The following is a 12213-nucleotide window of genomic DNA, read 5'->3' on the forward strand; positions in this document are numbered from 1 at the left end:
GGCCTCCTTGGGGAATTAGGGTAAGCAAAGAGTGGTGATGCTGGCTGGTGTTGGTGCACAGGTGCTAAAAGCTTCCGGTATCTGAGCGGTTCTTAAGATGTGACGCAGAACCAGCTAACAAGTGGTAGCAGCAGCACCTGGGGATTCGTTAGTTATGCAAATTCTAGCACCACAAACTAGGCCTATTGACACTCTGGGAGCAGAAGCCCAGGAATCAGTGTGTGGATGAGCCCTCCAGATGACTCTGGTGCTCGCCTAAGTTAGAGATGCCACCGCATTGTACCAGGGTCTTTCCTTCGCACCTGCCGTCCCTCTGGCTGGAATGTTCTGCGGCACTTTCGGTTCTGACGTCACTCTGGGCAGAGAGAATGAGCCAAGCACCGGGCTCTACAAGCATCACTCTTTCCTGAAACCCCACTCCCATGACAGCTAAGCGATTGTTTTGAAAACTAAACCAAAATTGTTAGCCAGCCCGGTGGGAAGCCAAATATAATCTCCATAGCGGAATTCCACCCTCACCAGCCCCCAAGGCTGCTCGGCAGTGGGTGACCCACCGCCGACTCGAAAAGAGAGTGTGGTGGGTGGCAGCTAAAATCGAGGAGTTTGCCACAAGTAGATTCCCAAAAGAGACACCAGCTTTTCTCCCCAGCAGGGCAGAAAGACAGCCTGTTTCTATTGTTGCTTCCCTCCACCCCCCAACCCCACCCCCCCCACCCAGAGAGCAGAAAGGACAGATGAGGGCAGAAGAATCAGGCCGGAAACCAGAGTGGTAAACAAACCTGTGACCGTGAACGCAGGAGCTGAAATTTCCCCACCTCAGCCCTCACCCCCACTCAGCACCCAGGACTGGGGAGATGGGACAGTAAAAGACCCCTGGGAATCTGACCAACCAGGGAGACAGATTTACCAATACTGAGGCCAAAAGGTCCTCTCCCGATGGCATCGCCCCTCCAAGAAGCTCACAGGGCCTTGGACCACAGCCTGTTTATTACGAAGCTCTGCCCCCACAGCAGCCAGGGATTGCCTCCGCTGAGGGTGCCTTTCTCCGACGACCTGAATGCAAATGTCCTGCCCTGGGTCTGGTTATATGGTTATATCACCCCGTGGGGATTTCCTTAGTAGCATATCCGCCATCTGGAGTATCCTGGTTGGTTTGTTTCCTTGCTTGTTTTGCCCAGGAGGCTGTGATCTCCTAAAGAGTGCCATCTCCATCTCCCGGTGTCCCTTCTCCTGCCAGTGCCCAGGAAACGGCCAGCCTCAGTAATACTCACCGAACGAATGACTGGAGTACAGCATGACCGTGCCCAGCACAGGCTCCAGAGGTCCACAAAGTACAGTCTACCAACTACACATTTTTTTGTTTCTGTTTTTAAGTGACTGGGAAAAGTCAAGAGAAGAATGTGTGGCATGTGTGGTGATATGAAATTCAAATTTTGGTGTCCACAAATAAAGCCCTATAGGCTCATTCATTTGCATGGTTTCTGTGGCCGTTTCTGCGGGACGATCGAGTCCCGCATCTGGCTCCCTGCATGGAACCTGCTTCTCCCTCTGCCTGTGTCTCTGCCTCTCTCTCTGTGTCTCTCATGAATAAATAAATAAAATATTTTTTTTAAAAGTTGCTGCCTCTGCTCTAGGATCTTGAACTTCAGCTCCCAAATGTCTTGCCTGAGATCTTGGGCAGACTGAGCCTCATTTTTCATCTATGTGAAGTGGGAATAATCGTAGGTCTCAAAGGGTGGTGGAGAGCTTGTCATGAGGTGTGCCAGCCATGTAGTAAATGTTCAGTAACATTTACTGGCATTCTTATGATCTCTGGATCTTCCGCAAGCCCAGCACAATTTCATCCCCAATAGATGGATGCAGACACGAAGAGTTGAAATCACTTAGCCTCAGTGACTCACGGTGACTGTTCCAAACTCTTTACACCAAGGAGCTTGGCAGACTTCTCTAAACTCCCCCTCAGGGACGGGAAACAAGGCCTGGCAGCTCGGGGAAGGCTCAGGCCACAGCCAGGGAGTGCCATGACGTGCTGCTGTGGTCGGGACATCTGAGCCAGGCAGCCCTGTGCATCACGAGGCTCTCAGCATCACCCTGCTAGCACCCCACGTTCAGTGGAGTTGCACCTCTATGTTCAGCGGTCTCCCCAGAGGTGGGCGTAGGCCACTTTCCTCACCTCTAGGGGTAGGACCCGAATCCTCACCCTTACCAGTTGTAGGGACTGGGCAGGAAGTAGTTGGAGGGAGGGGCACCTTCTCTTCCCCCTTGTGAGGCCCAGTGAAGGTACCTCCTTCCAGGAGGTGTGTTTGATTTTTCCTAGCAAAATTCATCTCCTTTTCCCTGGGTCCCACATTGCTCCGGAGCCCTGGCCTCCCCCCCAAGGGTGAACTTCTGGCTGGCCTCGATCCTCTGTCTTCCCCAGGGCAGAGGCAAAGCCTAACAGAAAACCTTAGTGATGTTTGCTGAGTAAGTACACAAGTGAGAGAACAAGCAAGTGAGCGAGGGACCCAACGGGGGTGTATAAACGAGAAAAGAAGAAAAAAAAGGAAGGAAAGACCGAAATCAAATAGAGGTGGTCTTGAGCCACAGCAATGTTAACATGTGTTGAAGGGAGAAAGAGACACAGAAGGGGGAACCGTATTGTACAGTTAGCCAAGTCTCTGAAAAGCTGGGTTCCAGTCTCCTCAGCTCTGGGTAAGCCAGGAAAACATAGGGCCCGGCACGTTGTGTGGACCTGTGGTGTTGTGTAAGCACTGCGAGGCCTGGTCGTCCAAAACAATTAAGCTTTGTGGAGTTGGGGTACACAACCAGCTAGTCTGGAATTGTGTGTTTCCAATGCAATGTCACATGTTTAGGAATGAGGAAGGGTGTGTGTGTTGGGGGAGTCCCATGTCATTGAGAAACAGCACTAGCACAAGATCCTAACTGTCCAGCTTCAAACCCCAGCTCTGCCTCTTGCTAGCTGTAGGATCTTGAGCAAATTCTTTCCCTTATCTGTGCCTTGGTATTCCCAACTAAGAAGTGTGGTTAGCGGCAGTGACCACCTCGGAGGATTATTGTCCAGGATAGGGAGCCAGAACAGCACCTGGCATGCAGTAGGTGCTCTATAGCGTTAGCCATCATTGCCGACAGTCTGGTTCTCCTTGGGAGTCTATGCAGGAGTTGACCGTGTGAACATGCCACCAGGATCCAAAAACTCCGGCAGAGATCTGGACAGAAAGACAGGCAGGAATGTCTGTTGCAAAAGTGTGCAGAATGCAAATAGCCAAAGCAGTCATTGAAAAAGAAATGGCCAGAATAAGTTTGGTAACCAAACTGTGGAGAAGGTTGAGTCATCTCCTTGGGGCTCGATAAAGATCTCTAAGGGTTAAGTAAGCTGCAGGATGCTATGTACTGAATACGTGTTTTGTTTTACAGCAGAGATGTATGTGCACAGCAAATTTCTAGAAGGTATATATAAAAAAAAACAACAGAGGATTCAGAGGTGAGCAATGTGGCTCTCTCACTGTACATGCTTTTGCCCACTTGCATTTTCCATGTGCTACTGTTTTGCTTTGTTTTGGTTTTTTTATGTTAAGTACGGAATTGTGGTCAGGTGTGCACACACATAGAAAGAAACCAGCAGCCTGAGCTGAAGAAGGGAAAATTTAGTACTAATGACATCAAAGGCAGGAAATGGTGTTTCCCTGCGAAGGGCAGTAGAAGGACACAGGGATGGGGAAGACCCAGGCAGACCAGGGCCAACCCCTAGGACCCCTCAGAGGCGCCTGGCAGAAGAAGCCAGATCATTCTGCTGGGAAGCAAGGCCTCCTGCCCCAGGAAGGAAGTCCCAGCAGGGCCACCACCTGGAGGGACTCTCCAGCTCGCCCAGGAAGGCAGCCTGCCACAAGGCAGATAGACATTCGGGGACAAGAGACCCCTCCATTCAAGCCATACACAATCATACAAACCAAGACACACAAATCGAGACACACCATATGGACATACACACACATACCCACACTGAGACACAATACCTGGACACGTAATCACAGACACCCAAGAGCAGCCACCAAAGTGAGACCACAGGCACACACAAGGACACACCCGTGGCTATGGTCACACTTACCCACTAACAGATAAACAGCCTCAAAGAGACTCAAACTCTCTGCGATATGCAAGAGAAGGGAACATAACCAAAGGAACCCAGGTCCCATCCTTCAAACCGCCCCAATCCTCCCTCTAGCGGGGACGTGTCCTTCACTTCCTCTAGGTCCCGGCTCTTGGCAGCGGCACCCAGTGCAGGGAGCGGGCGACCCCTGGTGGACCAGGAGCCTCAACCCCGGGCTGCAAGGAGGGGGCGTGGGCTGGGGTCTAGACTCGAGAAGAACCTGCTTCTAGGTCTTTGGCCTCAAATGCAAAAGCCGGTGAGGAAGGGGCGTGGCGACGACCGAGCGGGGAGACCGGCTGCCGGGGGCGCGGCAGGCAGGCCTTGAACGCGGGCCCGGAGCCGGGAAGCCGGAGCGGGACGGAGGACCCCCCCGCCCCCTCCACGCCGCCCGCTCCGCGGTACCGAGGGACACCCGGAGGGGTGCCCGTCCGCCCCGCGGGGCTCTCAGCCCGAGAGCCACCGCGTTCCGGGATGCCCAGGGCGGAGACCGCGGGCGCACGAGGATTGCCAACCGACTCCGACGGGACTCTGACCCTAAGGGCCGTGAGCCCGCCCCTTCCAGATCCGAGCCCTCTCCCGAGCCGCGTCCCACCTACTGTCCGTCATCTCCCCAGGCCCCGCCCACTTCCCAGCTCTCAGCCTCTCGATCCTGCCCACTTCCCAGCCGTCAGCCTTCCAGGCATCACCCACTCGGCAAGTTCCGCCCACTTCCTCGGCCGGCTTTGCCCCCTCCCCAAGTCCCGCCTACTATTCCTGTCATTTCCCTAGGCCCCGCCCACTTCGCTGTCATTCTCAGGCCCCGCCCACTTCCCTAACTCTCAGGCTCCCGGGTCCCGCCCACCCCCAGCCCCGCCCACCTCCCTGTCACTTTCCCAGGATGGGCCGCCTTCCCCGCCACCGGCCTCCCCGGCCCTGCCCACTGTCCTGCCTCCCCTATTTACCTCTCTCAATCCAGCACCACCCTCTTCCTAGGCCCCGCCCTTCTATTTCCTATCTAAAATCCTCTCCCATTTCCTGGGTTCCACCTTTCGAGAACCCTGCGCCCCCTTCCCAGGCTAAGCCTTCGAACCATCCCCATGCTTAGTCTAACTTCCCTGGGGACCCTGCGGCCTGCGGGGTCTCTGGCCATTTTGTCAAATTCCATCCTGCCTAAGATCTTGCGGGCCCCACACACACTATCAAGACCCCACCCTAAAGCTGCCTAGTGTGGGATGGGCGGTGCTCCTCCCTACTGGAGCAAGAAGGGTCTCAGTTTCCCCAGCCCTGCCCTTGCTCTGGAAGGCCCTACCCCCCTGGCCATCTAAGTACCTCCCTTCAATGGGACCCCACCCCTGCCCACAGTGCTGTTCACTGTCCAGGCCCAGTCCAGCTCAAGAACTCTAATTCCAGTCCCCATGAGTGTGCCCAACCTGTCACTCCACAGTCGATCAATTTACCGCATACGATCTTGGCCTTGCCCCAGACATCCGTGTGTTCATTGGTGTATTTCTGGAATGACTGGGGAGAATCAGGCTCCCTGTTCCGATGCGGGACTCAATCCCAGGCCCCTGGGACCACGACCGGAGCCAAAGGCAGATGCTTAGCCACTGAGGCACCCAGGCGCCCCTGTGTGTGTGTTGTAGGTGAGTCTCTGGGTCTGCTTCTCTAAGATTGGTCTGTGTTGTGCTTATATCCATGTGAGTGTATGATTCCATGTATGTGTGCTCAGACGTGCAGATCTCTCGCACATGTACATCTGCTCCATTTCTACATCTGGCTCTGACTGCACTGAGGTCTGGGTGTAGAGCTTATCTGTGTGTACCTGCCTCTGTGCTATGTATGTGTGTGCCTTTGGGTCCCCGTGTTGTGTGTTATGTTATTGTGTGGTTGTGCTTTGTGTTGTATTAGCTTGGAGAGGCGTGTTGAATGTGGGTGACTCCTATGACTGCACTTGGTTTATGGGAGCCAGTGACTTATGCAACTGGGCTGGGGGGGATCTGATGGCATTTGTATAGCCTGGTGTGTGTCTGGGTCTATATGGGCCTATGCGTATTGTGGATATATTGTTGCATTGTGTGTCTGCGTGTGTATATCTGAATCTGTGTGTCTGGGTCAGACTGTGTGGTTGTGTAATTCTGCATGTCAGACTCTGTGTGGGGATGTATCTCTATGGCCTGGGCTTGCTTGGGGTCTAGGTGTATGGCTGGCATATGCTAGCCCTCCTCCCCCAACTCCCCAGTGGGTAGAGCTGGTGACCAAAGCCCCCTCACCAGAAAGGAGAGGGCAGCTGGGACACTAGCTTTGTGTCCTCTCAGTCCAGGAAGGGAGCTGGGGCTGTGGGAGGCCACGTTCCAACTACCTAGTCCTAGTCCCACCAGACTTCGGGGGGCATCAGGAAAGCAGGGTGGCAGGCCTGGGGGTAGGCCACCACCTGGGGGTAAGTGGATGGGCCTGACAGAGAGTCAGAGACAGGACCCCCAGCCCTGCCAGACTTCAGGATGTGGTGTCAGGTGAGGGACCCCAGACCCCGCTCACATACAACATTCACACCAGTATCTCCCAGCTCAGCTACAGAGCCATAGATATAGGCTCAACCATACACACACACTTCCATGAACACACACAGATCACAGACAAGAGCGTGCACACACCCAGACATACCCATGTGCACCACAAACACCTATTCACACAACACATATGCACGGTGCATGATATGTGCACACACCAAGATCCATAGATCCACATTCATCGACATCCCCAAGCACACAGGTGCACATACCAAAACACACCGCATACACACAAACACACCTCCAAAACACATGGCCCCGTACAGGCAAAGACAGAGACTCGCATGCACCAAGAAAGACACAAAAGAGGATTCACAGCCAGACCAACAGCTACACAGAAATACACATACACCAGGAAACATACATCCACAGAGACGTAGTCATGTAGCAGGTGACACAGATGTCCATGAGCGCACACGCATCTTCACAGATGCAAAGACACATAATACACATACGCACGTAGATCCGTACGTCAGGATGCAAATGCATACAGCAAGTGAGCCCTCCCAGCCTTGTGCCCTCATTATTCGGAACCCTAACCCACCTCCCACACAGGACCCCACCCACGCATGGGTCCCTGGGGCTCTGTCCTCCTCCGGCCTAGTGTCCAGACCGTCTTCCATACACAGCCGTCCCCCTCCTCCCACCACATCCAGGCTGTGGAGAAGCAGGGAGGACAGACCAGCCAGAAGGCCTCAGGAGAGTAGGCCTCAGGCCACCTGTCCATAAGTGGGGTCTTCTCCACCCCTGGGAGTCAGCGTCCCCAGTGCGCTGAGCGAGAGTGGTTTGTGAGTACCCAACATCCAGGGCTTCTCTTGCAGTGACACCCCTGTCAGATCCCCCCCGGGGTGGCCCACTTCGTCCTCAAGGACTCAGTATTCATCATCATGAGCTTTTTAATCTCCCTCTTCAAGGTGAGGGGCTGGCCACTGTTCCCCCGTGCAGTGGTGACATGCCATGGGCGAACTGCACCCCTTTTTCTGGCAAAGCATCAGTCGAAGGCAGGAAGAGCTACCAACTCTTTTCCTAATGATATGGAAAGTCTCGCTGCTCTGTGGCATAGAACTTTCCTCGAGAAAGAGGCAAGGCTCCCCCTCTGTCGACACAGCAGGGACGCCTGCCTCTCTGTCTTAAGCATAGAAGGAAAGGAAGCACGGGGGAGGCCCACCATTCTCAGGCATTTGGGAGAAAGTCTGTGCATTTCTCCTGATGCAGCAGCAGGTTCTGCTCTGTCTTGGATGCGGGACTCCTGCCCCTCTGACATAACAGTAGAGGGGTGTCCCCCCGCCCTTGCCTTGGTGAAATAGGAAATCCTACCTGTTTCAGGCCCAGGGGTGGGTAAGGTGGCCCATTTTTGTGTGGGTGACGAAATGAGAAGCCCTGCCCTTCTGCCTGAGCCCTGCCCTTCTGCCCTGCCCTTCTCCCCACGTGAAGTGGGGAGACAAAGGGTTGGGGAGTTCCCACTCCTGTTGCACCCCTGCCCTCCCGCCCCGGTGGTGAGCCTTTCCCCCCTTCTAGTGTGGCTCACAGATCAGCCTGGGACAGATGCTCTGGGTCCAGGACCTGCAACTGAGCTCGCCAGCCTTCCTGAGCAGCACCCCTATGGCCATGGTCTCCAGGCATCTGGCACCTTCCTATTCGGTGGCATGGCCTGCGGGTCTGACCACCATCGCCTAGATGACCCACTTAAGGGTCACTTAAGGCCCCACTTCCTGCCCAACACGGCTTCCTTCAGCTACAAGAGCAGCTACATCACCAACAACACCTGCACCAGGCACCCCGAAGATGTCCTCGGTGCCAGATAAGTGGGCGGGCAACAAGGGGAAGCCAGGAAGCACCCCCACTACACCCCAGCCCCATCTGATGTCAACCCGTATGTCTCCCTCCCCCGCCCACCTCCCAGAAAATCCTTGTGTCCTGAGCACGCCTCTGTCGGGATGGACTCCACGGTGTATCTGGTGGCGAGTGTTAGAGGGAGGCAGGCCACACTCCGGGCAAGGCCAGAGAATGCTCTGTTGTCTCCCCACCCCCTCCCGCACGCTGGGTGCCAGCGGTGCCAGGCACAGAGCTTGTGTGGGCCCCTGGCGTTGGGAGGGCAAGAATGGGGGGAGGGCCTATCTCCTCTTAAGGCTCATTCAGCATCCCTGCTCTGGAACAGCAACTTCCAGAACTCTCTCTCTCCCCCACTCTGCAGCTGGAGAGGGCCCGTGCCAGGCTGGGTTCCTGCGGGCAGCTGGACTCTGCCAGGGGCAGGGGGAAGGGAAATCAGACCCAGCGGAGGTGGAGCTCTCAGGTCTGGGGGGGTTGACGTGACAGGAGGGGCAGGGGAGGAGGGAGCTTCTGGAAAGGAGTCAATGACCTACGGGCCCAGGGGACCAAGCAAGCCCTTGGGTGGTGGCATCAGATCGCACACATGGGTGTCAGCCCAGAGCACTCGGGCAACGTGGTAGGCAGACATAATGACACAAACAGAGGCCAGGCCAAGGAGCACGTCACAGTCACACGGCTCACACCGCAACATCTCGCTCCTGAAAGACAGCCATTCAACTGCCAGCCCTTATTTTTTTTTCTTTTTTTTTAAAGATCAAGTAGCAAACTACCACCTCCTGTAGCAATAAAAGATCAGGGGCTTTGGAACTGGATTCCCGGCCTCAACTGTGTGTGAGATACTCAACCTCCTGGGGCCTCTGTTTCCTCACCTGTAAAATAGGCAGGCAAACCGCACCTGCCCCCCTAGGGTTACGTTTCCATGAGCTCATCAAACATAAAGGAGCTGACACGCTCGAAGCACTTTGAACGGGGTCTGGGTTAAACTGCTCTCATTCATAGTAGGCAAGACAGACTCCATCCCCGCCCCAGGTGGACTGGGGGTTGGGGTGCATGTCTTCGGCAATGCCTCGAGGTTCACAGGTGGGGTGGCAGGGTGGGCCCCACACGGCGCACAGGTCAACACGACTAGAAGGCTGGCCTTTCCCGGTTTTGCAGACCTCAGAAAGGGTGGTCAGTTTAGTGCGCAGAATGTTCTGGGTCTCCACCAATTCTCCACCTCGCCCGAGTGCTGATGCCCAACGTCTCCCTGAAATCCCCACCAGCCACTTCCCTGTTGTTCCTGCTCCTTCCAAGGAAGTAAATTAACCTGGCGGCGTGGGTTTTTTCAAAATATTTTATTTATTCATTCGTGAGAGACACAGAGAGAGAGGCAGAGACATAGGCAGAGGGAGAAGCAGGGAGCCCGATATGGGACTCGATCCCAGGACCCGGGGGGATCACACCCTGAGCCAAAGGCAGATGCTCAACCACTGAGCCACCCCAGCGTCCCTAACCTGACATTTTAAAATAGGATTGTTAAAAAATAAAATAAAAATAAAATAAAATAAAATAAAATAAAATAAAATAAAATAAAAATAAAATGGGATTGTTTTTGTTTTGTTTTCTGTTTTCCATTTCAAAACCGGGAGGCCTGTCTCTGCTCTTTGAGGGCTCCCTGACCAAGCCAACCTGGTTCAGTTGGTGATGTGATGTGAACAAGAGGGTGGGAGGACTGGGCCACAGCAGGAGGCTCCCCACAGGGTCACACCCGACTGTATGGGAAACCCTCTCTCCAGCGTCCTACATTTCTCCCAACACTAGCGTGCAGTTAATAGCAGGGCTCTCCTAGAGTGATGGTTTCGGGGGGCCAGAGCCGATCAGAAATCCATGTCCGTACAAAACTGGCAAGATTGGGATCCCTGGGTGGCGCAGCGGTTTGGCGCCTGCCTTTGGCCCGGGGCACGATCCTGGAGACCCAGGATCGAATCCCACGTCGGGCTCCCTGCGTGGAGCCTGCTTCTCCCTCTACCTGTGTCTCTGCCTCTCTGTCTCTCTCTGTGTAACTATCATGAATAAATAAAGTCTTTAAAAAAAAAAAAAAAAAACTGGCAAGATAGTCATGCCTCACACCATGGCTGCCCGGGGGCAGACAGGCAGTTGGATGCAAAAATGCAGCCCCAGAGTGGAGTCCCTCTGCAGACCCGCTCCTGGGGCTTCGAGATGCTGCCCAGCTCTGTGGGCAGGCCGGCACCTGGAGCCTGAAAACCTGGTTCTTAAAGGCCCACCATCCAGCCCCTTTTCTTGTCCTGGACTCTATTCACTGGCTCTATCCAGATCCTGGGACTCTTGGCATCACCCGGGTGATCTGGCCTCCAGATGCCCACAGGGAGCCTTGAGGGCTTTCTGGGTGGTAGGTGATGCCATGCCACCTGCTTGGGAGGGTCTGCTGGCTTGGAAACCATGGTACACCCGGCACTTTTTACCTCCTGGGAAGGAAGCCTGAGAGAGACCAGAGTGGGGAGGGGCAGCCTTGGGGTACAGATGACATCAGCCCACCCCAGCCCCCTCATCCCTTCACCCTTGCAGGCTTTCTATATCTCTGGCCTCATTACCTCTCTGGCATTGCCAGGTCCAGCAGTTCCAGGTACTAAGAGGCCACCCCTGCTCTCCATACTCTCCCCACCCCTGCCCTCCTTCTGCTCTCCTGAAGACCTCTAGGAAACCCAAGGGATGCCCTGATGCAGAGGGAGGCAGAGGGCACAATAGGGCCCATAGTCTCTAGAGATTGTCCCTTCCCAGGTGAGCTAATCCAGGAAGGCCTGCTCTCTGGGGCTCAATCCATAACCTAGATCTTCCCTCCCCTGGTGGGGCGACATAGGAAACTGCATCTTTCTGGGGCTGAGCCCCACATCAGTCCCTCCCAACAAGGCCACTTCCATTTGTATATATATATATATATTTTTTTTTATGACACTTGATATGTTAAAAAAAATTAAGAAATGCCGACATGGAGTTTATGAATTTTGACACATATTAAAATGGGCCAGTGAACCTGCATGTCTCAGGGATCGTTTTGTTAACAACACATTGGATCATAACCTCAAAAGTCTAAATTAGGGTTTCTCCACTTTGGCCTTATTGACATTTGGGGTTTAGAGAAGTCTTTGTGTTGTATGGTGTTGAGCTGGGCTCCACCCACTAGGTGCCAGTGGCACCCCAGGTTGTAACAAACAGAAATGTCTCCAGACATTGTGAAGCATCCCCTGGAGGGCACGTCACCCCCCTCCCAGCTGAGACCCCTGGGTTACAGGATCCCACTGAGCCCCCAAGACACACTGTCCTCGTAACCATCTGACCTACTACAGTCCAAGGATGGTGCACATGTTTAAATACACATCTGAGTGGGACAGATAAGAGGAAGTGACTCACAGACACTGGGGGCCATCCTGGTTTATACCATATAACAGCTGTCTAGGGCAATCCGGGTGGCTCAGCGGTTTAGCGCCGCTGTTGGCTCAGGGCGTGATCCTGGAGACCCAGGATCGAGTCCCACATCGGGTTCCCAGTGCATGGAGCCTGCTTCTCCCTCTGCCTGTGTCTCTGCCTCTCTCTCTCTCTCTGTGTCTTATGAATAAATAAATAAAATCTAAAAAAAAAAATTCCCAACAAATAAATAACAGCTGTCTAACCCATCAGAAATCTATTAGTGTG

The sequence above is a fragment of the Canis lupus genome, chromosome 20, assembly GCF_003254725.2.
Source record: "Canis lupus dingo isolate Sandy chromosome 20, ASM325472v2, whole genome shotgun sequence".
Lineage (NCBI taxonomy): Eukaryota > Metazoa > Chordata > Mammalia > Carnivora > Canidae > Canis > Canis lupus.